The sequence below is a fragment of the Camelus ferus genome, chromosome 27, assembly GCF_009834535.1.
Source record: "Camelus ferus isolate YT-003-E chromosome 27, BCGSAC_Cfer_1.0, whole genome shotgun sequence".
NCBI lineage: Eukaryota > Metazoa > Chordata > Mammalia > Artiodactyla > Camelidae > Camelus > Camelus ferus.
In genome coordinates this window covers 26,060,180-26,087,865 of record NC_045722.1, presented here as the reverse complement: position 1 = coordinate 26,087,865, position 27,686 = coordinate 26,060,180, and the positions used below count along the sequence as shown (strand labels likewise).

The window sequence follows — 27,686 nt, the reverse complement described above, 5'->3', positions numbered from 1 at the left end:
CATGAAAGTAGAAATCAACCATGGAAAAAACAAACGAGAAAATAACGACGACGCGGAGACTAAATAATATGCTACTAAGGAACCAGTGGGTCAATGATGGAATCAAAGAAGAATTTAAAAAATACCTTGAGACAAACAACAATGAAAATACAAAGACACAAAATCTAATGGGATGCAGGAGAAAGCAGTCCTAAGAGGGAAATTCATGGCAATATAGACCTGCCATTTTTTGACTGACTTGTTTGGTTTTTTTGTTGTTGTCGTTGAGTTGTATGAGCTGTTTGTATATTCTGGAAATTAAGCCCCTATCAGTCACCTAGTTTGCAAATATTTTCTTTTGGCTCGCAGGTTGTCTTTTTGTTTTGTTTATGGTTTCCTTTGTTGTGCAAAAAGCTTATAATTAGGTACCATTTGGGTTTTTTTGCTTTTAGTTCTATTGGCTTGGTAGACTGACTTAGGAAAACATTGCTACAATTTATGCCAGAGAATGTTTTGCCTATGTTTATTCTAGATTTATGGTGTCCTGTCTTATATTTAAGTCTTTAAATCATTTTAAGTTTATTTTTTGTGTGTGGTATGAGGGAGTGTTCTAACTTCACTGATTTACACGTGACTGTCCAGCTCCCCCAACACCACTTGCCGAAGATACTATCCATTGGCTATTCTTGCCTCCTTTGTCAAAGATTCATTGACCATGGGTGTGTAGGTTTACTTCTCAGTTCTCTACTCTGTTGCATATGTCTGTTTATGTGCCAGTACCATGCTGTTTTAATTACTCTAGCTCTGTAGTATTGTCTGAGGTCTGGGAATGCTATTTCTCCAGCTGCATTCTTTTTTCAGTATTGCTTTGGCAATTCTGGGTGTCTTGTGAATCCATATAAAAGTTAGGATTATCTGTTCAAGTTCAGTAAAAAATATCCTGAGTAATTTGATAAATCTGTAGATTGCTTTTGATAGATAGTATGGCCATTTTAACAATATTAATTTTCTAATCCAAGAACATGGGATGTCTTCCCATTCCTTTAAGTCCTCTTTAATTTCCTTTTTCAGTGTTTTATAGTTCTCAGCATGTAAGTCTTGCACGTCCTTGGCCAGGTTTATTCCTAAGTAATTTTTGGGGGGCATACGATTTTATAAGGGATCCTTTTTTTTACTTTCCTTCTTGATATTTCATTGTTAGTCTAAAGAAATGCAGCAGGTTTTTGTATGTTAACCTTGTTTGGAGGCTGCTGGCCTCTGTTGGGTCACGCTGGGACCCAGGGCTGCTTGCTGGGGAGTCCGGGGGAAGGCTGGAGCTGGTGCCAGCTCCCTGGTGAGGGCAGCTGGGCTCCGATGGGACTGGCTGCTTGGCTTGGGGGTGGGGGGTGTTCCTGAGACTGGTGCCGACCATCTGGTGGGTGGTGTTGATCCCGGTCCTAAGAGTCTAGAGGAAGAATTCCAAAATGGCGGTTGCCCACACCAGTGTCCTCGTGGCAGAACAAGCTCCTAAAAATGACTGTAGCTGGCACGTGTGTCCCCAGAGGCAGCCCAGGTGCCTCCTGCCTTTTTGGGAGGCTCTCCAAGGTCAGGAAGTGGGTTTGAACCAGGGATTTTTTTCAAATTACTGCCTCTGTGCTAGGTATCCCAGTGTGTGAGATTTTTGCATGTGCCCTTTAAGAGTGGAGCCTCTGTTTCCCAGAGCCCTCCTGCTCTCCCGTCTGCTTGCACCACTGGCTTTCAAGCCAGATGCTCTCTGTGCTTGTCTTCCCGTTGCAGGCCCCTCGGGCGGGGGAGCCTGCTGGGGGCCGGCCCCCGTGCCCACTGGGGAGGTCTGCTGCCGTGGTGGGTACCCCCCGGTTGTGGTACCCCCCGGTTGTGGGTACCCCCCGGTTGTGGGTTGCCTTCTGATGGGAGCGGGTCTTGACTGCTCCGCGTCTCTGTCCCTCCTTCCTGTTGTGTTGTGGTTCCTTCTTTATATCTTCAGTTGTGGGATATCTTTTCTTTTAGTCTTTAGGTTGTTTTCATCAATAGTTCCTCTGTAAATAGCTGAAATTTTGGTGTGCCCGTGGGAGGAGGTAAGTGCAGGGGCTTCCTTTTCCTCCGTCCGGGCCACTTCCCTGTGCAAACAATAATTATAAAAACGCAGACTTGCCTGTGTTAATAATGTTGATGCTTTCTGGGGTAATAGAGACATGTATTTTCTTTTTGGTGAAATGTGGATGAAGATTAAAGGGCATCAGTAAATCACCCGGGGAGATATATTTTTAATGAAGATACATCCTTTAATGTACTTCACAAGTTCTGAAGCCTCTGCTCATGCAAAGGGGTCATGTTTTGATAATTATTAAGGATGTCTTCTGATTAAAGTTAAGAAACAGTGGAGATGAGTTGACTACATAAGTTGTTGATTTAAAATATCGATGTTGTCATAAAGAAGACACGATTTAGGGGCGTATATTAGTCAGTTTGACGAACTCGTCTGAATTTACTTGAAACCTCAACGTCTATTATATAATCAATGCTTTTCATGTAGTTTGTGGCAGTTGGCAAGTACACGTTAGGTGTGACAACTAAATTAAGAGCTTAGCACCAAATGAGCTAATTCCGCGCCCAGCACGAGCACCTGGTGGATGCATTTCAGGCTGCTCCGTGCAGGTCTAGGCTCGCACTCTGCACATTCTCCACCCTGATGGATGAGCAGCTTTTCCTGTGGTGCCTGCTGCCTCTTCATGGAGTAGCCCTTTCCCATCCGCACCCTGATCTTTTCTGCATCCCTCGTGCACCTCCATCACCACACCCTGGACTAGTGTCGCATGTGTGTGCTGTAGGCACACCCGGGCTGTTTCTGTCTGCACTGCCCGTGGGCCTTGCAGTGCACCTGGCCCGGACTGAGTGCTGAATAAACGTTGCTGCCTGACCAGTGTTTAGGATGGTTGAAAGGGGTGATCTGTGCAGACATCTAGAAGGCTCCTGCAATACAGGTGCTCAAGATTAAAAAGAAACCCTAATTTGGTTTGGATCTGAGGCTTCACTTTACTGTGTCTTACTTAAAAATATATCAAGGCGATGCACAGAATTATGTGTGTGTGACACTTTTCTCCACTGCCTGAGGATTCAGCTGATCACCAGGTTCCTTCACTGTGATAATCTCAAACTACTCAGCCTACCTGTTTTTCACCTGCACTGATTGTCAGTGAGGCAATATTCCTCTAAGGGCTTTTCTGCTTGCTTACTCACATCGTGTGGTCACGCTGGCATTTCATCTGGACATCATAGCAGACGTGCGTGGTGGGTGTCGCCGGCTTTATCTCGCTTTGCGAGTTATGAAACTGGTGCTCCCAAGGGTGGGGACTTTTATGGCTAAAAAAGGCAGAACTAGACCTGGAACTCTCAGGTGGTCTCAGTACTGGGTGCGTTCCTCAAAATATCCCATGAAATTTGACTGCTGCTTGGAATTTCGCCAGATGTTGGGAATAGTTCTTACTGTCAGAGCTTTTTGGGCAGTTGCCAGCTGCTTTGCATTCTAAATTTGGCAACTAGTAACTCTGATATATTTATCCTCTTTATGGAAGTTCAGAGGAGCGAGATGAGGAAATTGACTTGGGATTTCAGAATTCCCTCACCATCTGAGGCCAGGTGGCTTTAACCACAATGTAACAAAACTGCTTACGACACTTACTCAGTTGCTGTGGACATGATCACATGTCTTGTCATCAGCTAGGTGTTGGGAGGGTCCTAGGCCACCCATGTGCTGAGATGTACCTTCTCCCTCCTGAGGGTCAGGTCTCCTGTCAGTTGCTGCTCCCTGAAGGGTGCGTTTTAAAGAGATTCCATCTTCTTTCCCCACAAGGCTGGCAAAACACTTCCTGAGACCCTCCCCACGTGCCACCCTCCGTGTCGTCTCCTGCATGCACAGCAACGCCGGGGGCCGTGGCTCTCTCCTCCGGGGACTGCCCGGTTGTCTGTAGAAGCCCGTGCTGCTTCCGTTGCTGGTGAACCGCTGTCTTGACAAAGAGGATTTATACCCCTTCCTCATGTCCGTCTTCCTCTTTCCGCTCTTTCTCTCCTCAAACTACCAGGTGAACGTGTTGGAAGATGTGACACTTGAGTCAGTGTTGTTAACAATGAAGTTTGAAGATGATCAGCTTTTCATTTCAACATCATCGTGATACATAAATTGTTTTTAATTCGCTGTAATTTTTCAAACAGCAAATGAACCTTAAACAAACTAAAGAAGGGTGTCTTTTGAAACCTGTAATAGGGGACCCTTCACATCACTTCATCTGGCAGTGCTCCCCCTAGATGCACCTTTCTCCAAATCTCAGGCTGTTGAAGGCATGATGAAACCCGTACCCCAAGTTGTAAGGGCAAAATCCAGTGGGTGTTAATTTCGCTAAGTGGGAAAGTAAAAAATACATTCCAGGGGCAGGAATGGAATTGCTTGAGGGAACAGTTTGATCAATTTATTGGGGTGTCGTTATTCTCGCCTATGACCTGGTGTCCAAATCGGTGTTCTATGACTTTCTTTGTTGCTGAATTCTAGTTTTCAGTTGTAAACAGAGCAGTCCTGGAGATGTTTAAGATCAAAACAGCCAATCTCCATTTGAATTGCCAGTCAGTAGGGGAGAGGAAGACTCAGCGTTAGTTCACAGATGCGTGAGGACTTGCACAGGCAGCAGCATGCGAAACAAAGAATACATAGAGTGTCTGAGCATTTACGGTTGTTGTGTCATAAGTAACTTAATAAAACTGCATGAAACTCGATGTCTAAGAACTAGAGATTACCTTCTGTTCCTCGCGTGTTTGCTGTGGACATTTTAATGAGATCACCTGTAGACAGCAACCAAGTGTCTGGGACATACCGTGTTCTCGTTAATACTCCCTTTGCTGGCCGTTAGCTCACTGTCTCCATCTGGGATTTTCCTCACGGTTGGATATATGGGTGGCTAGCTTGTCACCTAACACCCATCCCCATTTCTTCCCAGACAGGTCTGAGGTCTAGGGCAAGTTCTTCAAAGGTTAGCGTTTCATTGTCAAAATCACTTTGGATAATATTCTGCAATTGGGATTCACGTTGGAGAATTATAAACCACTGACTACCAGTTTTCTCTGAAACCATCTAAAAATTAGTGAGGAAAGAGAAGCCTTAACAGCTCAAAGGGGAGGAACGTATAGTTATTGAGTAAGGCACAAAATAAGATGTGCCTATCCACAGAAGACAAAAGGTCAACCACAGAGGATGTCCAAGCTGCTGGTCATAAACCCACTCCTGCCCATGGCAAACGCAGCACCTGGGGTATGTGTTAAGGTGAAGAGAGAAGTAATTCCTTCCCTAAGAGCACAGTGAAAAAGCTTAGAATGTACCAGAGGCTATGGATCCCCCACGAGAAGGGACTGTGTTCCCCTTCTGTCTAAATGCAAAAGGGAGGGTGTTGCTCTCTGCTCTGAGACCAGAGCTCCTAATGGCAGTCTCATTATCAGTGTGTGTTGTGTCCCGTCATGTGCTGGGACCCAGATTGCAAGGATCTCAAAACCCAGACAACAATTCTTTCTGAAAATTCCGTGCTCAAGGATATCCAGAGTAAAATTAACAAAGGTTAACTGTGCTTAAGGACCTTAAAGAAAAATCTTACGTTGGCAGCAAACATAAATCAAGCCTCTGAGCTTTTCTGAGAGAAGTGCTTTTTCTGAGTCATTTAATTCTAATAGACAATATTTGTTACATAAGTTTATTAAGAAGAATGAACTGAGTTTTACTTCTCGTACTAATGCCGGGACACAGTTTATACTTTCGGAGCTGGGAGCGATAGGAGAGATGGACAGATGGCCGCCTCATTTTACAGACGCGGGAAGGTGCAGCCCAGGTGGGCGAGTCACTTAGTAGCGGCAGAGTGGAGGCCTGGTTCAGTGGAAGCCCCTGCCACGCTGTCTCAGGAGAGGCAGGCTTCCACAGGCCGCTGTGTGTGCTGTCTGCTCAAACACGCAAGTCAGAAGATGCAAGGAAGACACCACAGATGGAAGGCTGACTTGCCAAAATACGTCAGTTGGAGGTTAAATAACTGTCAGAGACAAAGAGTGCCATGGTAAGAATCACCCCAAATCTGAAGAGAAATCCAGGTAAAGGGCACATTTTGTCTACTCAACAGGTGACACAACTTATGTATAATTGATAATCCAGAAATTGCAAATGAAAACAACATTGGGCTTTATTTGGGGTCTAAGAAGCCAACGCAAACTGCAGGTGCCCGAGTGGCGAGGCCAGGCTTTGCAGAATGGCCCCAACAGCTTCATGGGTACCCATGCTGGGCGGGTTTCTCCACATAAGCATAACTGGAAAATGTACATTCACTTCCACTGTGTATCCCACAGAGCAGTCGGTAGTGTGGACGCCTGTCTTTGTGTCTGTAAGGGTACTCATCACCATGTTATTTATAACACTTACAAAGGGGCGCAGGTTAAGTCAACTCTGATGCAGCCATATAAAGTTACCAACCTCACGTTCAGCTGTTCACCTTCAAAGGCCAGTCCACGAGAGGCAAGGGTCAGGAGAAAGGAAAGCTGCTTTAATCGGAAAGCCAGCAGTCTGGGGGAAAGGCGGACTCATGTCCCCAAAAACCAACTCTGAAGACTCTGTCAGTCGTGACAGGTTTTAAAGGGAAAAAATGGGGGGGGGGGGGAAGAATCTAAGTTAATCATTGAGGCAGAAGGCTAGGCTCTGTGTCATTTTCCATGGTGTGCAGGCTGGCTGGTTCCGCAGGCTCTTCAGATGTTGTCGCGTCCTTCCGTGGGCTGCCTGCAGGATTGTGAGGGGGTCCTGGGGGCAGAGCACTAGTCACTCTAACTGCTGAATTCTTCATTCCTGCTTCTTTTCCTCCAGGGGAAGAGTCAACAGGTTGGAGAGGCGCGGCGTGCATTCAGTAAATGTCGCTTGGGGCCCTCGTTCTAATAATTAGGTTCTTTCAAGCTTAGAGGGAAGCAGAAATGGGCAGACAGGAAAGGGGAGAAGAGCTGCTTTTAATAATAGTTTGCGAATGTAATAAAGTGATCTTCAAAGAATTCTGAATGCAGAAAGATGTTCAAAGTACAGTTTGACATGAAATGAAGCACATAGCACCAAATTCAGTGCAAGCGTGCTCTCAGTTATATTACATGGATCCATGTGTGCAGCATAGAAATGTAAGGCGGTTCACCCCAAAATTAATAGTAGGTATCTTAAGAGAGCAGGGATTTTGTCTTCTTTATTTTTTTCAAATGGTCTACAACAAATAGGAAGTATCTTTTATAGCCAGAAAGAAGAATATACTTACTTAAAAACAAGTTACACAGGTAAATTAAATTCAGACCCATTTTTAGAATGTATTGATTTGCCACAAATTTGAAAACGTTGCAGTCGCCAAACCCCATGTGCTCACGGCACGCCTTCTGCTGCTCCCATGAGACGGCCGTCCATCTCACACCTCATACTGCTGTTATTACGAGGTGTTCTCTGCATCTGGGATTTATTGTTTGAACATTCCACTAGTTTATTAGTTTTAATAACTGTTATAGTCATGATCTGATTAAATGTTTTTTCAGGCTGCTTCCTACATTTTTCTTAAGCCTTGAAAAGAGGAATTTATCTAAATTCAAGTACCACAATTTATTCCTTCTCAGCTTCTATATACTTCTTATCAAAAAAAAAAAAAAAAAAAAAAAGGCTGATGAGTAACATTTTTTCAGTGTACCAAGAGCCTGACATACATGGTTTTCTCTAGTCCTCATGTGATCGTCTTTTAAAGTTGAGGAAAGGTAGGCGCGAGAGGTTTTGTCTTCAAACTTTCTCTCCTGCCCTTTCATGCTTACTGCCATCCGTTTCCAAGTTTCTGTATCCTGGAACCAGAACAAATAAGTGTAAAAAATTATTTTAATTGTCACTATATAATGATTAGATTTACCCTCCATTTAGGATCCAGCTCAGTGATCTAGGAACTTGTGACGCTGTGTGCCTTAGGTCCTCAACCCATGGATTGGAGGTGACTTAAGAATTTTCATCTAAGACACCTGCACCCCAGTGTTCACAGCAGCACTATTGACAATAGCAAGACATGGAAGCAACCTCAATGTCCATCCATAGATGACTGGATAAAGAAAATACGGTATATTTATACAATGGAATACTTACTCAGTGACAAAAAAAATTAATGTAACGCCATTTGCAGCACCATAGATGGACCTGGAGATGTCATTGTAAGTGAAGTAGGCCAGAAACAGGAAGAAAAATACCATCTGAGATTGCTCATATGCGGAATCTTAAAAAAAAAAAGAAAAGAAAAGAAAAAAAGAGGACACTAATGAGTTCATTATGAACTCATCTACCAAAGAGAAACAGACTTGCAGACATAGTAACCAATTTTATGGTTACTAGGGGAAAGAGGGTGGGATGGGATCAATTTGGGAGTGAGATTTGCAAAGGTTAACCACTATATATAAAAGCAGATTAAAAAAAACCAATTTCTTCTGGATAGCACAGGGAACTATATTCAATATCTTGTAATAACCTTTAATTAAAAGGAATATGAAAATGAAAAAAATTAGTTTTTATCTAGGCTAATGTTCACCTTTCTATTGACTGTTGACGCTCACAAAAAGCTTACAACTTCAATTTATATATTTCTATAAATACATTTATATTTTAGCATGTTTATATTAGACATAAATGTACATATTTATGGAGTTATGGGGATATCTATTTCTATGGAATCACCCAGTGGAAATTCTGGCGACTTTCTTTTGGTCGCATGGGTCATTTTCTTGGTCTCTGGGAAGGTGGCAGCCTTGGGAGCAGTAACACCACGCGTAAGAATTATTTCCTTTTATAGTCTACTTGCTGTTTTTGTTGTCTCCCTCCTTAGGTAAGAATGAGCTCTAATTGCCAACATTTATTCAATTGGAAGCCAATAAAGGGAATTTTTAAATAAGGTTTTTGTGTAGTTCTGAAGATACTTAAATATTTTCACGAGTCGATACACCCTCTGATTTTTATCAACAGTAGCTGAATGCAGAGGGCTTATACCCATCCTGATGTAAAAGGAACTGTTTCCATTTACTTGTGAAGACAGAGGGCTCCTGACAGTTCACTTCTTCCCTTGCATCATTGTACAAAAGCAGTGCACGAATGTCAGTAAAATTAGATGAAGCACAAAGTGCTATTTGCTCTATATGTTTCTAACTAAATGCACTGATTACAGGAAAATATGTTCACATTGTTGCCAGAACTGCTCCAGGTCTTTGCTCAAAACCTGCCAACACCTTTAGCAGGAGTTAACAGAAATCTTTTAAGTTAGTGGGTCCAGGGATAAGAAAGGAAACAACAGACAGAAAAAAAAAGAAAAAAAAAAGAAAAAAAAAAGGAAGGAAGGAAGGAGATGGAACCAGCAGCTGGGACCAAGACGAGGACAAATCTGACCTGAGGCAGACCCTGAGTCTCATTATGCACTGATTTTACTACATTAGCATATTAAAGGACACACCCACCGGTAGCCAAGACCAGACTCTAAGGACCAAAGGATAAACAGGGCTGGTACCCTACGCCCTCGGTGGGTTGGTGGGGAGCCTGGAGCCCCGCCCCTTCTCCCATAGACTAATGCATACACCTCCCCATCATTAGCCTCACTCCTCCTCCCTTTGTCTTTACTCTGTACAATTAACTCCCTCTCCCCAGGTGGGTGAGAAGTTGATCTGTGAACTTAGTTCTCCCTTCTCCATCCTTCGGCCAGTGGCTAAAGCTTGCACTGCGTGGATCTCAGCTTCGCTTCTGGGGTCCTTATTTGGTTGCTCAGTCGGAGATGGAAAAGCAGTCCTACCCCGCCCAGGGAGCCTCCCCAGGACTAGGGCCCGGCAGCGTCCATCTGACTTTATTCGGTAATAACAGCTCCTGTGGGTTGGGGGCGGTGGGCAGCAGTTACCCACAGCACAGCTGCCGGTGTCCCAGTTGGAATCCATGTCTTCATTTATTTATTTATTTTTGTGGCTGCAGCTTCCTCATTAAATGTCCTAAAAATTGGCAGCACCTCCTTCCAGGACTGATGTATGTGGAGAGAGAGTGGATGGCTGTGGTGCTAAGAAATCTACAGGACCCTTTATCTCTGCAGATTAATTTTGTGACCTCGCCCTGCTTTGAAATTCACTCCTCTGTGATGAGACATAATACAGTCATTGAAGATGCAAATTACCATAGCTGGGTGACCGAAGCATGGGGCCAGGTGGATTTGGGAGATTTCCTGAGGCTCAGGAAAGACAGGCAGAGCCTGTGAACTGTGCTGCCGGGGGTGACTGCTGCCAGCTGGGGAAGGGGTGGCCGGGCCAAGGCCAGTGCCCTGCAGGTGGGCTTGCCCAGGCCAGCCCCCCCCATATGCAGTATTGGGGGCGGGGCACCTAGTGAGCCCCTGGCTGAAATCAGCTAGTGAGCGGAAGGCTCTGGGATGAAATGGTGAGGCGAAGAGACAGAAAATAAAGATGGCTCTAGAGAAAAGCCTGGATAAGGAGCAAGTGACAGTTCTCACACTGGATCTGATTTATCAGATATATATTTGGCCTGCCTCAAGCCCTCTGGCTCTCCACTGGGAATTTGAATCTCCTTTGCTGGATATCAAGTTGTAAGCAGATCTGCTAAGCTTTGCTGACAGATCCTGCGCGCTCACTGCGAGTGCCTGCGACAGGCTTCCTCTGGCATGCTGGCCTTCTCCGTGGGCAGCATGGCTTTGTGGAAGGACCAGGGCTGGAGCTGGAATGGGGGTGCCACTCAGAAGGTGTCGCTGGGGCCTCAGTTTCCCCAGCTTAAGAAGTGAGTGCCTTGAACAAGATACTGTGAATGAAGAAAGTCACCTGCCATGTCAGTAAAGTCATCAGCCGCTGCTGCCACCCCCGACGGTGCCCCTGAGGGACTCAGGATGGGAAAGAACAGGACACCGGCCCTCAATAGCTCGGTGCGTCTCGAAGGAATGACTTCCATGAGCTCAGACCTTTGCACCTTCCCACACATAGAAAAGCTCTAAGTTCTTTAACTTGAGGTGTCTTGTTTTCTTTAAGTAACAGTAATCTTTTGATGTTCCGACTACCTGGTCTTTATTGCAGAAACTCTTATACAGCCTGATTCCTCCCCTACCTCTTCGGAGCAGTCCCTCAGAGTGATCTGAGAGGCTGTCTCTGGGGCTTGAAGTCCTCAGAAAGTCCACCAAATAAAACAATTCTTGACTTTTAGGTTGTGCATTTTTTTTTTCAGTCGACAATACCAAGACTATGGTCCTAATGCTGTAACTGAGGAATAATTGAATCATTACAAATATTCTGATTTCTGTGGCATGAAGGGTTGTTTGGAAAATACCAGTGTCCACTCTGCAGAGCAAAGGAAAATGGTTCTCATGCTCTGTTTTTGTTTTTTTCAATTTTTTTTCCTTTTACCCTCTGCAGAGTCCTTTTAGGATTTGGATGTTGTAGGAGCCAGAACCACTGAAACATCAGTCAGCATGTTTTAGAGCAGTTTTGCTAAGTTATGCTTGCCTGGAGGCTGTTAGTTTTTAAGCGGAATAATCATTATTGGCTTTTAACCTGCATGTTCTAATTGGGCATTCTGAATATGGTTCCTCTTTGAGAACTCTGATTCTCAAAGGATTTCGAATGACTCAGTAATTTTCTTATAAATTGCTGAAGCAAAGGTTCTTTTTGTTCTGAAGGTCTTCACCTTTGATAAATATAAAATGCTTAACTATTAAACAGTCGCTCTGTTGAATAGAACTTTTGAGAAGGTATAGTATTACCTCTCATTGTTGAGGTTAATCAAATTAGTATTGTTTGGGGATAATCAAGAAAGGGCTAAAATGATTCCTTGCTCTGTTTGGTATTCTTTGTTATAAGAACACATTATAAACTATCGTTACTATGACATTATGTCCGTATTTTCTTGATAGGTGAATTTCAAAAGTATTTGTTCCCTTCTGTCCATCATTGTTTCCTCTCTCCATCTGAGGGTCTGGGGCTCTGCATATTAGCCTGGCAAAAGACAAATTAGCAAGAAAAAAACAAACAGAGGTGCATTAAGGCATGCACAGAATCTCATGATGGGTAACTCAAAAAGGCAGTTGGAATGTGGGCTTATATAGGATTTTAGCAAAAGAACAGTAAATTTGCAGAGATTTTTTTTTTTGCATTTGATTAGGTTTTATTTTCAGAAAGGTGGCACTCATTCCAGTTTCTCTGACAGATTATATAATCAAGGAGTTAAAAAAAAGTCAATCAAGAAATTCTACCTTCATCTGCAGAAGTCAGGCTGTGCTGTACATACAGCCAAGACTATAAGCATACAAGTGTTAAGTCTGTCAGATAAGGTCAGGGAACAGGCTTCCAGGGCTGGCAAGTTGTGGGCAGATACTGGGGAAAGCAGTGGGAGCTAAGGGCTGGCTAGCAAAGCACCATCTCATCTCCCGCAATAAGGGTGATTCTCTTTCTGGTACTGAACGTGGTGGGAGGTGAAACACCTTCATTGGGGGAACTTTGTGTTCTGTTTTCAGGTAAACACAGGACAGGCAGAAAGCTATTCCTGTGTCTGCTTTTTCTTAATTGCCTTCAGCTCAAACTAATCCTTATACCGGAGGGGCACATTTTGGAGTGGCTTGCTCTGAACTCTTTCTCTAGCTGAGAGTGGATCAATATAAGGGAGGGACTACCCCCCATTTCCAGGAAGGCTGGAAGAGGGAGGGACAGGTGAGGGACAGGTGCACGGGCAGGTGCCCTGGGAAGAAGATTGGAGTTTGAGCCCAGCCGTTGGCCCCCTTACTGCCTCGGCTTCCTCCAGAAAGGAGCCAGCCCCTGAACACTGAGGGCAGCCCCACATATGGAGCCTGCCTTCCTCGCGTCCAGAGCTGGGGGAGAAACTCCGTGGACAAAACGTGCAAGCTCCAGGATGCTGACAGCTCTCCTGGGACTGAGGGCACAACTACCATGGGGTTTTATGTCACTGGGAATTCCCTTACTTCCACTTTTTCTTCAGTTTTTTCCAAGCTACCGTCCTTCCTGGTGTAAAAAGTCTCACCCTTAGCTTCACCCTCAAATCCAGATCCATGAACAGCTCCTCTTAGTCTCCACCGTCCCCCAGTGCCTCTGGCCCGTTACTCTGGGCTGACCGTCCCCCTGGGAGTGAAATCCCGCATCCTGCTGCGGCTCTCAGAGCCTGCGCGGTGGGCGTGACCTGTGAGTCCGCCACCCTCTTGCTCTGTCTCCAGCCTCACTGACTCTTGTCTTTTATCTTTTAGTGTTTCTTTTTTTTTAATTAAAATTTTGTTTAATTGAAGTATAGTCAACTTACAATGTGTGTTTCTGGTGTACAGCACAGTGATTCAGATATATATACATATATGTATATACACACACACACACACACACACATACACATATGTTTTCATATTCCTTTTCACTATAGGCTATTACAAGGCACTGAATACAGTTCCCTGTGCTGTGTAGTAGGACCTTGCTGTTTGTCTTCTTAATCGGTCCAGTGCGTCTAACTGTGCGCCTACCCGGCCCCTTGCCTGTACCTGTCTCCCCGCCTGGAACGCTCCCCCCTCGGGGCCCTTGATCACATCACCCTGTTCGGTGCTCCACCGTCTCCTTCTCAGAGTTTTGCTGTCCGCTTTGTCAGAGACAGCGCTTCCCTGCACATTCCTCTAGTCCTTCAGTCCACTTCACTTCTTCTCTGAAGCACTGGCCCACCTTGCAGTTCTCACTCGTGTCCTGTTGTCCCCGTGCCCCAGAGAGGGTCTTGTTGTGTCGGGTCTGTTACAGCAGTGCCTGGTGCACAGGAAGCCTCAACAGGGAGTTAAATGAAGTACCACCCGGCTTCCCTGCGGTGTGTGTCATCAGTTCTCTGTGAAAGCTGTGTGTATACCTTCTTGTGAACTCCTTTCTGTCTGGTTCTCCTAAGTGTCAGTAACCCCTTCCTGCTTTGTCATTTGGTTGCCCCCCCCCAAACCTCCATGCTCAGGCACCACAGGAGGTTGACCAGGTGGCTTGCACACACGTGTGGTCCAGTGCCCTCTACTGCTCTGTAGTTGACACTGTCCAGCCGGGCCATCTCCCCATCTTTGTTTCTGTTACTGCCGAGCGCCAGAGCACCAGTCTGCGATTCCTGCACGGATGCAGAGCCAATCCCCAGTTGTCCAGTTCTCTCCACTCCTCAGGAGTCTGCAAATGCCGCTTCACCAGGGTTCCCACTCCGCTGCGGAACTGTGCAGACGTATCTGCATGTGAACTCCGTGGAAGCACTTGTTTCTTTATTCATTCATCAGGAAACAGAGGCCACGCCTGGGTGGAAAGCTGGGATCAGACGGACTTTTGATTGACAGCCGTTGTCCTCCGGGAGCTCCCACTCCACCCAGGGAGGACGCAGAAGGAAGGGATCATTTGGGACTGAGCTCCATGGAGGGTGCTCTCAGAAGTGCTGCCTTTGGGATCCCAGGGGCATGGAGGAGCCCAGCTAGTCCCAAGGGGGTGGGCACAGGGTGTGTGCTCAGGGCTCTCTGTGGGTCTTGTCCGACTGTGGCTTTAGAGACCCCACTCTGCACGCAGGTCCTGGCCTGGCAGGTTTAGGTCTGGGCACAACCATTGCATTTTTATCCTGGAAGAAGGACACCCTGGGCATTACATGGGCGTGCAGCCCGCTAGTGACAGCACCTGGCCCCAGAACATCCCACCTGGAGGAGGTCCGTCAGGTGGGCCCCTCACCTGCAGTCTGTTGAATCTGTTGAATTAGATTCATCAGATTTTTGTTCAAACCAAAGGTGATTTCATAATACAGAACCAGAGAGTGTACTACGCTTTTTGCAAATAGAAGTAGGGAATTTCGTATGTGATCTATGCTTTCTATATCCAGAGATGGGCTCGGCACCTTCCAAGGAGTGGCGGTACTGTTGTGGGTATAAAATACCTAACGTGGAGGAGGCCACACGGTGCCGACAGGAACCACCGAGGAGCCAGGCAGCCCGGGGTGCAGTCCCGGGGCGTCGGGGCTGAGGCTGCTCCAGTTGGCCCACTCCCTGTGGTCCTGGCCAGGGAGTCGGGTCCCTCTGGGATGCCCTGGTGCTTAACTGCAGGACTTCTATCATTTTTTAAATGCAGCTCCTTCCCCCAAGTCTTATAATAATGTAAGAGGTTATGAAACACGTTTTAGAAAATTCCATGAAGTTATAATATGTGAACTTTTGGAAAAATTGTTCGTAAGATAGGGTTTTATTAGTTGCTAATATTATAAATGAAAGAATCAAGTTTTTCTCTCCTTTCCATCATACTTGGTCACATATATATAACATCTATTTTATCTTTCCATATTGTCTTTATTTTATTTTTTTATTGAAGTATAGTTGATTTACAATGTTGTGTTGATTTCTGGTATAAGTATAGTGATTCATTTATACATATATATTCCTTTCCCTATTCATTATAGGTCATTACAAGGCATTGAGTATGTTCCCTGTGCTGTACAGTAGGACCTTGTTGTTTGTCTGTTTTACACACAGTAGTTTGTATCTGCAAATCCCAAAGTCTGTCTTGCCCATGACGTACATTTGCACGCTATTTCACACACACGCTGTCATATGTCTGGTGGGGAAAAAGCAGTGTCTTTTCTCTTTACAGCTGCTTGTATTAAAATTGTCTCTGGCATTTCTGACCCAAACATAAATGCGTGTTCCTTCCACATATACTGTGTAAAATGCAAATTCATTAAAGTGCCACCCCCCTCCCCCAATATGTTGCACTCTTCTGAGTGTCCATCACCAAGTGGCGCTGGAGTGGCAAGGGGACGAGGCAGGACCCGCACGACCTCCCCTCCTGGCTCACGGGTCCAGCAAGGCACCGCAGCCCTACGTCAGCCACACCCACCATCTCGGGGATGGAAGGAGGCGAGCCAGGAGCGGGTGACTGCACATGGGGTGCCACACGAGGGGAGAGTGCCGGGCTGTGTCTTTGGATGGAGAGATGCAAGTGTATCTGTAGGTGGAGGGAAGGAGGTGGGCAGGAAAGAGATGTAGAAGCTGCCACAAGAGGCGTCAGGAGTAGAGGGGAGTGGTCTTCCTGGCTCCACGCCTTCCCTTAGGAGTGCCTGCTCCTCCTTGCAGCTCATTTCCATGTAAACGTGCAGGTGGACAGCTCCTGGATGACCTGATGTCTTCTGTATGGTCGGTTCCCGTGCTCTGTTTACTCCATCCTATCTGCTCTCTTCCAGAAGACTCAGCTGTCCTTCGGGCTCAGCTGAAGCCACTCCAAAGGCTCCCGTTGTGCCTCCCCAGGCGCCTGCCCTTCTGAGCCCCATCATGGCTCAGTGCACCTCCCCTTCCTGCTTGGCCGTGTAGTTCCCTGTGTCCCCTGCACAAGGGCGCCTTGGGGATGGAGCCCCTGGATTGGTGTTTACTTCAAAATCCAACTTGATTTCTGCCTCCTCTCTGGAGCATTTGGACCACCCATGCCCACATTGTTTTGGTTTTTTTGCTGACCTTTCAAAACTCATTAAAATGTTTTTTTCATCCCACCATAACTGGAAGTTTTCATCTTTTGATACCCTTCACTTGTTCCCCTGCCCCAGCCCTCGGTCTCTGGCAACCACCAGTCTGCTCTCTGTATCTGTGAGCTCTTGTTTTGTTTTGTTTTGTTTTAGATGCCACGTGTATGTGAGATGATGGAGGATTTGTCTTTCTGCATCCGACTCATTTCACTTAATATGACGCCTTCAGGTCTCATCCATGTTGTCACAAATGGCGAAGGTTCGTTCTTTCTTATGGCTGAAAAAGATGCCACTGGACCTGTGTACACCATACCTTCTCTGTCTGTTCACCAGCAGCGGTCACTGGGTTGTTTCTGTATCTCGGCTGTTGTAACAAACGCTGCAATGCACATGGGGGTGCAGAGATCTGTTTTTAGCTTAGCATTTTCCTTTCCTTTCCTTCAGACTGACACTGATAAGCTGTTCGAGGCTGATTTCTGTCTCCTCTCTGGAGCATCCCCACACTGATTTTACCTTTTCCTGACCTTTCCAAACTCATTTGAAAAAAAAAAAAAAAGAATTGTTCCCCACCTCAGCACTGATCCTCGTCTATCTTAAATATTTCAGATATTTACAGCTGTCACCCCACGATCCTGTGAGCTCAGGGATGGATGGTCAGTAAGTGGCAGCCCTCGGCACATGCTTGCACAAAGAATGTCTTCCGGGATGATTTTATTCATGGGTGTATGTCTCATTGTTCCAGAAACCTCTAGAACCGGATATTTCAGTTCTTCAGTATCCTTTCAAGAGTCCACTAGGATGCTAGACTAGATGGTTAAAAAGTAATCGACGTGGGTGGAGGTCCAGGAGAATGATCGCGTCTCTGTGTGTGTGTGTGTGTGTGTGTGTCCCTAGTGACAGTTATGTTGAAAAGGAGGTGGTATGTAGAGTGGTTTCAGGTGAAGTCACCCTCTTGTCCCTAAGAGAGGCGGGGACACATATCTGAGGAAGTAAACGTCTATGTTTCTGCTCAAATGAGCAGCTATGAGATTTCATGAGGAAGCTAAGAAAGCAAAACCAGAGCCATCCATCCCCTGGGGCTTATCCACCCTGTGGGATCCTGCAGGGGCTCCTGAGCATCCTGCAGTTGTTCAGACAGAACAACAAGGAGTCTGTTTGGAACTTAAATTTATTAAGGGAGCGTGTTTGGAACAACCACTGCCTGGTGAAACGGACGCGACTCTTTCTTCTCCTGATCGTATTTTGAAGTGTTTAGCTGGGTTGTATGTATGTTAGAGGTGCTGGCTTTGTTCCTTCAGCCCCGTGTTTTAAGTGACAGAGCGCTTGACTTTACATTCATTCTTTTTAATACATTAGCAGGCCCTTGAATCTTCTCTGAGTTCCCTTTTAGTAACACCTGAACATCTGTTTTAGATGAAAGCAATGACCTTGAGCCTCTGAAACGTTGTAGAAGAGCCTTATGTATGTTCTCAGGGAGGATTTTAAGATATCCACAAAAATATTTCAGTTTATAATTAAAAAATGAGCAATATTATAGGAAAGTCTCTTAAAATACTATGTGCATTTGTGACTCAGCTTTCTTGTTTCTGGATGTGGAAGGAGGGGAACCCATCTTTCATATTTAAAAAAAGTGAAATGATCTGCTTTCATTTGTATAGAATCAGAAAAATGATTTATTATTTAATAAATTCTCTTCTCCTCCCCAAAACATTCACCTCTGGGGTTTTGCGTGGCAGTTAAGATATTTGGGGTTCTGACTGAGACGCAAGCTGCCTGTGTCCCAGAAAGCTTGGCGTGGGGATCTGACATTGAGCTACACGCTCAATGCAACTGCGGCCGAAGGTTACATTTTCCCCTGAAAAGATGCTGCTACAGTTACACAAACAACCAGTTTTACACTTGGCAGATGCCATAGAAGGGAGTCACAGGCAAAGAGCTTGGTGCCTTTGTGATGGAAACAGGAGAGGCAGACGTGCGCACTGGGGACCCCTCTCTCTGCAGGAGCATCCACGTCCTCCTGAGCAGGTGCGGGGAGACGGGAGGGCCAGACACACACTCTGACCCCGCAGACCTGCTTACCCCGGCTCTGGTGGGCACAGCCCAGGCTTCCCATCCTCGTGAGGGAGCCTATGTCTAACCCTTAAAATAATTTCCTCCCCAATTCCCTGCTGATTGTGTGGCGTTGCACACCCAAACCAGAGCAAGGGGTGAGCGGTTATGTGTGTGCCCTGGAGGAGGACTGAGCGCGCAAGATGTGAGCCTCCTGACAGCCCGTCTGTGATGCTGGCTGAGGGATGCAGGGCAGGGGCAGGGATGCAGGGGGGCCAGGAGCCTGGGGAAGCCCCTGGGTGGTGATGACCTGAGCTGGGACCGCCCTGCCCCCGGGTGACATCGGCTGCCACGCGGGATGGGCACCAGCATCGGGAGCAGGTCGAGGTCAGAGGGAGGGGCCTGCGCCCCTGAGGCTCCCGAGGTGTCCCAGGACCCGGAGCAGTGAGGCCAAGTGTAGGTGTAAGTTTCCAAGTCCTGACTCACCAGCTCCAGACACATGTGACACTTACTCACAAGGATGACAGCTACCGGGCACGTGTACTTTGCCGACCGAATTCCTAGCTCGGCCCAGCGAGGACAGGAGCCCTGGGGCCACCAGTCCTTCTGTGGCACTGCGGACTCACGCCTTGCTGATTCTCGGTGCACCCCTGTTTGGCTTTCTCAGTGTTTGCTGTGTGACACAAACTGTGTCAGTTGTAGGAAGACTGAGGACAAGATTCCGACTGGATCGGACGTGTGCTCCTAGCCGGAGTTCCACACAGTGAGACCACGGGGCTGTGTCTCCACCCATAGGCCCCCTCCGAGATGCCCAGCGCCCCAGGGCTCTGCCTCCTGGGGCCTCCCTCTCTCCAAAGGAGCCAGAGGACAAGAGCGCCCAGTTGTATGTCGGCGATTCCAAACTGGGAAGACTGGAAGCAGGAGAGCCTCAACTCACCCTTGGGACAGGAGGCCTCTAGCTAAAAATCCCTTCCTAAGTTTGTAAAGCAAAGTTAAAGAACTAAAATGATGCTCCTTGACTCCTGTGTGTTGAGAGTGATTCCAGATTCCTTCCGTCTACACTTCGCTTCTTCAGGAAGACTGTCTGAAAGAGACAATTGCAGTGTGAGTATTTTTGCGGTATTAATTAATTTTTACGGCAGAATAGTGAAAGATTGAAAACAATTATTCCAAAAAGAAAAAAAAAAAGTTGAGAATTGTGTTTACTCAACATTCAAATAAGCTGAGTGATTTTCAGATAGGCGGCCTGGAATGAATGTCATACGTTCTAAATCAAGGGATAGTATAAATATTTGGCTTAATATAAATTAGCAGGTAAGAGATGGCTTGAACACATAGGTGAGGTGATTTCAGATCATTAGTATTAAGCAGAACGTTAAATAGTATGTTTGACTGAAGTAAAACAGATGACGATGAAGATACTAACACCAGCTTGTCTGTGTGTGTGGAGTGTGTGCGGGAAGGGGGCAGACCAGGCAGACGTCTCTCCCGCGATGCTTAGTGTCCTCTAAAGAGGACAGTTTCCACACCTAGAAGTATGGAACTTTACTGTAGGACATGCCTTTTTGCTGTTCATCTGTAATATATACTTGAAATATAAAACTAACGCAACGAGGGCTCACATGTGCCTCGTAGAATAAATTAATGAGTAAGTCACTTGGTAGAAAACTGGGAAATTCTAAGAGCCAGTCAGAGGACTGAGGAAAAGTATAAAACCTGGTTACTGACATTTTATATTCAGTCATCAAGCAGTACAGAGACAGCCTTGGTGATGCCGGTGTCTGGGCGGGAACATGAAGGCTCCCCCGACAGGGCTGTGAGACTGGGAGGCAGGACGTGGACCTCTGTCTGATCAGCATCACGGGTGATCGTGGGAGTCAGCTCGGCTGGAAAAGAGAGAAGTGTTTAAAGAAAACACAGAATTGTATAATTCGGAAGAACATAGTTACATTGTAATGATTATGGTTGTAGACAAGATGGGGTAGCAAGGATAGGATTTATCATTCCATCTGAAAAAACGCATATTTTTGTGTGTGTGTTTTTTTCAGCACAAAAAACAGACTCACAGAGAAAAGAAAATTGTGGCTATCAAAGCGGAAAGGTGTAGGGGAAGGATAAATTAGGAGTTTGGGATTAGATGATGTAAACTACTGTATATAAAATAGATGAATGACAGGGTCCTACGGTACAGCACAGGGAACTATATTCAATCTCCTCTAATAAACCATAATGGAAAAGAATATGAAAAAATATATGAATATATATAACTGAATCACTTTGCTGTCCACCAGAAACTAACACAAACATTGCAAATCAAATATACTTCAGTAAAAAATTAAATAAAAGAAACCCTCAAAATAAAATATGAGAGACAATGGTTTTCAAGACAGTGGACTTCAGACAATAGAAGATTGTGACCCCAAAAGATGAGAAGAAAAGGAGTGAGCCTGATGGCCGCCCCAGCTCACTGCCGTGAGAGCCTGCAGGATGTGACGCGGAGAAGGCAGCCCAAGCAGAGACTGGCAGGGTCCCCGAGTAGAGGACACAGAGCTGAGAGACCAAGGTGGCCAGAGTTTACAAGACACGGTACCAGTGGGGAGAGAGCAGCACAGAGTGAATCCCAGAAACCTACAGAGGATCCCCCTCAAACTTTCAACAGAGTGTTTGGACTCGTGCATGCATGTTTGGGGAGTACCTGAGGCTGGAGAAGGAATAACCCAAAAGGAGCCTCCCAGCTCACTCAGGGCTGGGAGCTGCCTGTTCCTACCAGCCAGACTTGAAACAGCATCACTTACGGGGCGTCAGAAGCAGTACCGTGGAGTAGACAAGGGTTTTACTTCAACAATGTTGAATGATCCGCCACAAAGTGAGCCCAACTCTGGTCCCACCTGTTGCGTCTTAAAAGGAAGATCCAAAAGGATCAAACTGTTTCAAAATAACTAAACAGCATCTCAAAAGAAAGCTCAAGAATATTTATAGGAAAGTAAGAATGCCCAGCACTCAGTAAGGTAAAATCGCAATGTCGGGAATCCAATCAATTTACTAGACAAATGCCTGAAAGGAGAGCCATTAGAAGGAGAGCAACTGACCCATCAGAATGGAGATGGATGCTGGAATTAGGAGCCAAGTTCATTACAACAGTTGTTACAGCTCTAAAGGTCTGACCCAGATGGAGCAGTCCTGTTCCTCTCGGGTACTCCCCATCACAGCTAAAAGCCCCTGGATGTGCTACAGCAAGGGAAGGCTCTGAAAGGTGGAAGGAAGAGGCTGGGCTGCCTGGAGACCCACAGTGAGATGCAACGAGATAGTGGGAGTAAAGGCTAGCGGCCCCTCTCCTGCTCTCTCTTCCGCACACTGTGCCTTTGGGGCCCCTAGTGAGGTGAGCATCCATAGCCACTCTACAGCAGTAAAGCAGAGTGAGTCACCTGCTGCTCCCCTCCACCTGGTGTCACTGGGTCCTGGCAGGACTCTGATTGTACGTCCCAGCTCGGAACTGATGAGGTGGTGTGAGTCCATCCCCCCTCCCCCCAGGAAGGTTTTAGTAGGACCAGGAAGGGAGCTGAGCATCTACCCTGACTCACCCTTCCTAGGCAGTGTGGCTCAGTACCCCACTTTGTTGGGATGCTGTAGGTGGGACCAGCGGGAAGCTGAACATTCACACCCACCTGTACCTGTCCATGGGGACTACCTGCTAAAAAAGGTTAGATGGGATCCACAGTCTGCTAGCATAATGCCCTAAATACCCAGGGAATAGTAGAAAAATCACTCATTCCAAGAACCAGGATGATCACAAGTTACATGAGAAAAGGCAATCAACGGTTGCCAATACCGAGACGAATTGGAGAGTATGAAGATCTGGAAAGGATTTTAGAGCAGCTCTCATTTAAGTGCGTCAGTGAGTGGTGACAGACAGTCTAAAACAAATGAGTAAACAGACCATCTCACCAAAGAAACAAATGTTAAAATGTAGAGATTATAGAACTGACAAATATAACAACTGAAATTTAAAGACTTGCTGGATGGGCGCGATAATAGAGTGAGAATGAGAAAGAAGGAATCAGTGAGCCTGGGGATGAGTCAACAGAATTTACTTAGTTTGAGCAACAAAGAGAAACCATCCTAGAAAAAAAAATGCACAGCATCTCACGGCCCTGGGGGACAATGACAAAGGAGCTCTCATTCGTATCGAGGTATCTAGGTCGCAGGAGAGGAGAAGAGAGAAAGTGGGCCTGAAATGTATTTGACAACATAATGGCTGAAACGCCCCCAATTTGGCAAAAGGTATAAATGTGCAGGTTGAAGAAGCAAAGCCAACCGCAAACAGAATAATCCCAAAGAAATCCATGCTGAGATATGTCATCATTAAACTTCTGGAAACTAGAAACAATCGTTTGAAGCAGCCGGAGAGAAATGTTGTACTGCTTATAGGGGAACTCCAATTTGAATGACAGCAAACTTCTCATAGGAAACCATGCAGGCCAGTAGGACGTGGTACCACAGTTTTCAGATACTGAAAGGAAAACTATCAACGGTGAATTTTGTACCCAATGAAAATATTTTTTAGTAGTGAGGGAGAAATAATACGTTCTCAGACGAGAAACAAGGAGAATTTGTTGCTAGTAAACCTACCCTTTGAGAATGATTAAAGGAATTTCTCTAAATAAAAAGGACATGATGACAGAAGTAATGGAAATTCAGAAGGAAAAGAACACAGAGTCCCCTGTTTGTCATTACTGTCTTAAATCATGTTAGAGGCTGAAGCAAAAAATTGTAAATCATTTGATATGATGATCAACATGTGTGGAGGAAATACTGAAGAAAATTATGTACATACATATACTTTTAAAAACTTAATATGTTTTACTTAATCTGACATATCCAGAATACTATCATTCTAACATTTAAACAATATAAAAGTATTGAGATATTTTACGTTTCTTTGTTATTTTTTTAAAAATTAATTACTATTTTTTATTGAAGTATAGTTGGTTTACAGCATTTCAGGTGTACAGCAAAGTGATTCAGTCATATGTATATATGAATCCTTTTGAAAATTATATTTTATAAGCAGGAGAATAAAGGCAACTAAATGAAAGTAAAGTTTCTCCCCTCTACCTGAGGTGGTAAAGTGTTGACACCGGTAGACTGTGATGAGTTATATTTCTATTTTAATATCTAGAAAACTATTAACAAAACATTAAAAAGTGATATTCTCAAGAGTGTTATAAGTAAATCAGCATGGAATCCTAAAGAAAATCAAATAACTCACTGGAGGGTTAAGAAAAGAAAGAGAGAGAGGGAAAGAAGAAACAAAAAGAAAACAAGTAATAAAATGGCAGACTTAAGCTCTCATATATCAATAATTACTTTAAAAGTAAATTGTCTGAAAAAACCAATTAAAAGACAGAAATTGGCAAGATGTATTTAAAAACATATATATGGTTCAATGTATATGTTCTATATAGGAAACTCACTTTAAATACAGTTACGTTGCTGGGATGGAAGTAAAAGGAAGGAGAAGATATACCATGTAGACATTAACAAAGAAAGAAACCAGGCTTTGTTATAGTACCTAATAAAAAGTATACTTTAGAGGAAAGAAACCATCTGAGACAAGGAAGGCTCTTGAATAATTAACCCACCAGAAAGATGCAACACTCCGAAATGAGCATGCCTCAAAATACGGAAAGCAGGAGCCTGAAAGGAGAAATAGATGAATCCACAGTTAGAGCTGGGGACTTCCACACCCCAGTCTAAATAGTTGGTAGAACTACTAGCAGAAAATTGGCAAGGATAGAGAAGAATTAAACAGCACAGTCGTGGCTGTTGACACATACACAGAATTCCACCCAACAAAAGTAGATGCTCGCTTTTTTCCATTGCCCATGGAACATTCACCAAGATAGACCATATTCTTGGCCACAAAGCAAACCTTACTGAAGTTGAAAGTTGACCACCTTTGAATCAAACTAGAAACAATAGCAGGATGACAGTGGGAACATTTTCAAATAATTATAAACTTATCAGCCTACTTCTAAATAACCCATGGGTTAAATTGGAAGTTTTGGAGGAAATAAGAAGCATAGAACAGAATAAAAATGAAAAACAGTATATTAACATATAGGATGCAGCTAAAGCAGTGTTAAGGGGGAAATTTATAGCACTGAATGCTTACATCACAAAACCATGTAAGTTCCTACTTCAGGAAACTTACCAAAAAAAAAAAAAAAAAAAAGTAAAATAAACCCAAAGCAAGCAGAAGGAAGGAATAATGAAGGTAAGAGCAAAAAAAAATCAGTGAACTGGAGAACAAGAAATAAACAGAAAAATCAATGATATGGAAAGCTCCTTCTTTGAAGAAGAAATCAATAAAATTGATAAACAGCAAGACTGACCAAGATAAAAGGGGAAGGCACACCCTGTCAGTATTATGAATGGAAAAGACACAGCACCCTGGGTCCTGCTACTGTTAAAAGATTGATAAGGGACCAATACAAGCAGCTTTTCACTCCTTGAAAACCAGAAACTACCAAAAGTCAGCTGAAGTGACATGTGCAACCCAACAAACCTGTAACTACTAACAAAGTTAATGTGTAGCACAGAGCACCACCCCCAGGTTGTCAGGCCAGGTGCTGTCACTGGAGGAGTCTACCAAACCTTAAAGAAAAATTAACACCAACTGTGTACAACCTCCAGAAACAGAATAGAAGGGGAGGGAACATGTCTAACCCATTTCCAGGTCATTTCTGAGATTAGTCTTGCCTTGATACCAAAAACTAGAAAAAGTCAGTGAAAGACAGAGAAAGAGAGAGGGAGTGGAAGAGAAAGAGAGAGAGGGAGTGGGAGAGAGAGAGAGAGAGAGAGAGAGAGAGAGGGAGAGAGAGAGAGAGAGAGAGAGAGAGAGAGAGATGGAAAATTAGAGACCAATATTTCTCATGAACTTCCATGTAAAATCCTCAGTTGAATCCAGCAATATATAAAAAAAAGATTATATACCGTGATGGAGTGGGGTTTTTTCCTGCTATAAGAGGCTGGTTTAACATTCAAAAATAAATCTATGTAAACTGCCATATCAACAGTGTATAGAACGGAAGTCATAGCATCATATTATTTGATGTAAAAAAATCATTTGACAAAATCCAACACTCATCATCTAATCTCTCAGCAAAATAGGCATCGAAGGGAAATTTCTTAACTTGGTAAAAGAGCATCTACAAAGTGCCTACAGGTGGCATCGCATTTAGTGGCAGAGGGCTGCACACTTTCCTGTTAAGGTTGGGAGCACGTAAGCTGTCTGGTCCTAATCCTTTTACAACCTGCTGTTGAAAGTTCTAGCTACTGCAGTAAAGTAACAAAAAGAAAGAAAAGTTACACAGATTGGAAAAGGAGATAAAACTGCCTGCATTTGAAAATGACATGATTATTTTACATAGAAAATCCGAAGAAACCTACAAAAATTATGCTACAGCTCATAAGTGAGTTTGACAAGTCACAGGACGCAACATCCAAAAATCAATCCGTGTTGGCAAACATGTGGAGGCCAAAAATAAAATCAGAATACTAATTGGATTTCATGACTCCAGAAAAGTGGAATATTTATGGATAGCTTAATGAAACACATACAGGATCTGTATGCTGAAAGTTCTAAAATGCTGATGAAAGAAATCAGAGAAGATTGAGATACACTGGAAAGACATACTGTCTCCATGAATTAGACATACAGAGAAGATGTAAACTCCATTCAGACTGTTCTATAGGTTTATGCGATTTCTATTAAAAATGCAGCAGGGTGTTTTGTGGACACAGATAAACTTATCCTAAAGTTTATATGGACAGGCAGAAACCTTTCTTGAAAAAGAAAATAATGTAGCAGAATTGCTTTACCCAATATTAAGGCCTACCGTTCACTACACTAATCATGACTGTGCGGGACTGGCAGAGGAAGTGACACATTGATCGGTGGCAGAGGAGGGAACCCAGAAATAGACCCACACAAATGTGCCCAACTTTCTTCGCAAAGGTACAGAAGCCATTCAGTGGAAGATGGACAGTCTTTTGGAGCCAATGGTGCTGGAGCAATTGAATATCCATGAAGTAAAAACCCTCTACTTAAATATCACACCATATACAAATACTATCTCACATTTCACATTCACAGACTTCAACGTGGAAGCAAAAACCTTGTTAGAAAAATCTTCAGGTACAGGGCTAGACAACAAGTTCTTCAAAGAAAAATACGATAAATTGGACCTCAGCAAAATTCAAAATGTTTGCTCTATGAAGGACCTTCTGAAGAGAATGAATTAAAGATTACAAACCTAGGGAATAATACTGCTATCTGGGTATCTAGCAAAAGGATTTGTGTGTGTGTGTGTGTGTGTGTGTGTGTGTGTAATAAAAAACAAACAATCTCATTACACAATGGGGTCAAAAGACATGAAAAGACATTTCACTGAGGAGATATATAGGTTGCAGATAAACACACTGAAAGGATGTTCAACACTGTTAGCCATTAGGAAAAGGCAAATTAAAACCAAAATGAGATATGACTATGCACCTAGCAGAATGGCAAAAATGAAAAATACTGACATCACCAAATGCTTGCGAGGATGTGGAGAGACCGGATCCCTCACACACTGCTGGGCGGAATGTGAATGATGCAGCCACTCTGCAAAGTAATTTGAAGTTTTTTATGAGAAAAACTGAACATGCATTTTCCATATGACCCAGAAATTGCAGTTTTGGGCTTTTATCCTAGAAGAATGAAAACTTATGTTCATGAAGAAACCTGTTCATAGCAGCTTTATTCATCACAGCTTAAAAAAAAAAAAAAGAAGGAAACAACCTATATGTGCTCCAGTGAGTGTGTAGTGAAATAAATTCTGCTATTAGCCATACTTTGGAATGCTACATAGCAATAAAAAGGAGGGAAGTATGACTGTAGACACAACTTGAATGGGTCTCAGGGGAATCAGGGAAAACCACCTACCTCAAAAGATTACAGACTGCAGGATTCTATTCATATAATATTCTCTGTGTGACAAAATCATAGATTCGGAGACCAGATTAGTGAATGACAGGGGGTGGAGATGGAGGTGGGGAAAGCTTTTGATCAAAGGGTATGAGTCAT

General features: G+C 44.4%; 1 protein-coding gene and 1 long non-coding RNA gene across 3 annotated transcripts in view; both read left to right on the top strand.

Moving 5' to 3' along the window:
• GABRB3 (gamma-aminobutyric acid type A receptor subunit beta3) overlaps positions 1-27,686 on the top strand; it is a 224,166-nt gene that overhangs the window by 99,671 nt on the left and 96,809 nt on the right. The gene's annotated exons all lie outside the window — the stretch shown is intronic.
• Positions 6,737-23,361, top strand: LOC116660275. Its single transcript, XR_004315721.1, has 3 exons — positions 6,737-6,747; positions 13,886-13,887; positions 22,747-23,361. It is a non-coding gene; the product is annotated as an uncharacterized LOC116660275 (long non-coding RNA).